The sequence below is a fragment of the Dromiciops gliroides genome, chromosome 2 (assembly GCF_019393635.1).
Source record: "Dromiciops gliroides isolate mDroGli1 chromosome 2, mDroGli1.pri, whole genome shotgun sequence".
Classification (NCBI taxonomy): Eukaryota; Metazoa; Chordata; class Mammalia; order Microbiotheria; family Microbiotheriidae; genus Dromiciops; species Dromiciops gliroides.
Genome location: NC_057862.1, coordinates 488,056,244 through 488,058,223, shown reverse-complemented (window position 1 = coordinate 488,058,223; position 1,980 = coordinate 488,056,244). Strand labels below are relative to the sequence as shown.

Below are 1,980 nucleotides of genomic sequence, written 5' to 3'. Positions count from 1 at the left end.
CATATAATTCTTACTTTGTTTCTCCATGGAATGGGAATAATAATACCTATGACCGAGGTATGTGCTGGGGCCAGTTCTAATGGGAGAGACAATTATAGGGCTTGATTTATTGCTTTGCTGATTGTCTTGACTTAAGAAAATGATGGAAAAAATGTTCATAATGCAGGTTAAACATAAAAGTTTATTGGGGCTTTCCTGTTGGTGCAAGATGGCAGTACAGATCTCCAAGAAGAGGAAGTTTGTTGCTGATGGTATCTTTAAGCTGAACTGAATGAGTTTCTCACCAGGGAGCTGGCTAAGGATGGCTATTCTGGGGTGGAGGTGTGAGTTACCCCAACCGGGACAGGAATCATCATCTTGGCTAATAGGACTCAGAATGTCCTTGGGGAGAAGGGTCCCTGGATTCGTGAACTGATAGCTGTAGTGCAGAAGAGGTTTGGCTTCCCTGAGGGCAGTGTAGAGCTGTATGCCGAGAAGGTGGCCACCAGAGGTCTCTGTGCTATTGCTCAGGCTGAGTCCCTGCATTACAAGATCCTGGGAGGCCTTGCTATGCGTAGAGCCTGCTATGGTGTCCTCTGCTTCATTATGGAGAGTGGAGCAAAGGGATGTGAAGTGGTGGTGTCTGGTAAACTCAGAGGCCAGAGGGCCAAGTCCATGAAGTTTGTGGATGGTCTGATGATCCACAGTGGAGACCCTGTCAACTACTATGTCGACACAGCTGTCCACTGCATCCTCCTCAGACAGGGTGTATTAGGAATTAAAGTCAAAATCATGTTGCCCTGGGAACCAAGTGACAATATTGGCCCAAAGAAGCCCCTGCCTGACCATGTGAGCATCGTAGAGCCCAAGGATGAGATTCTTCCTACCACCCCCATCTCAGAACAGAAGAGTGGGAAGGCTATGCCCCAGCCAGTGCCCACTGCATAACAGGACTCTTACATCTGGAATGGTGTGCCCCAAACTCTTCTGTAAAGGTCTTTAATAAAATCTTTTTTCCAAACAAAAACAAAAACAACAAAAAAAGTTTATTGGGTATACTCTTTTCCTGAAACTTAGTCATTAAACATTTGCCAGCAAACCACTGCTATGACATCTACATTAGAGGGTTATTGTGAAGACATAGAATGAGGAATTTGAAAACATTTGGTTTATAAAACACTAGACAAATAGAAGTGACTGTTATTAGTATTGTTATCACTACTACACTGGCAACTGATGTTTTACATTTAAAAAAAAATTTGGATCAGTCTCATAAGGAGTTACTTATTAAATAATGAAATGGAAAAATGGATCTACACATTTCCAAAGAAAATTCCTTCCCTATAAAATCATGATTATACACCTTGATTAAGTTTCCTCAGTGGGGTTGATCAGTTGTCTAAGTAGAACTGTTAACCTGAACTGAAGCTGCATGTGGTACCAGGGGAAACTGTCTCCTGGGGCTTCAGGGTCTCAAATCTGCTGTTTGTTTCAATATGAATGCTGCAATGGCAAGCTTTGGGAATTCTTATGCAATGCTAATGCTGACTGTCTGGCCTGGTAAGCTTCTTATAGAAAACCACATGTGTATTATGTTCAAAATGCAGAGGCCAAAACTTCCTCTATTTTCTGCTACTGAAAGAGAACACTCGGTGACAAAAGACTAGAATGACTAGAAATTTAAGTAATCTTGATGTCACTATAGCTCTTCTGCTTAACTCCTTAGCCTGTGTTCTTAAAGTATAGACTAAGTTTGGAAGATTTATAAGTCTTTGGCATTCATATTGCCTTTATGTGCATAAAGCATAGATATAGTTGTGATGTCTCATATGGGGCACCATCATTGTGTGACTTGAGTACTGCCTTCTTTAAATGAAAGATGGTATGTCACTGGATTACTTATCCAGCACAGAAATTTTATTAATTGGGTACAATACTTGAATAATCTATGAAGTGTTGTCCTACTTAAATTGTGAGTCCATTGACCTATAAGTTGGCATA

At 41.1% G+C, this 1,980-nt stretch overlaps 1 pseudogene; it reads left to right on the top strand.

Moving 5' to 3' along the window:
- Positions 1 to 208: 208 nt before the first annotated feature.
- Positions 209 to 927, top strand: LOC122742677 (annotated as a pseudogene).
- The last annotated feature ends 1,053 nt before the right edge of the window (positions 928 to 1,980 follow it).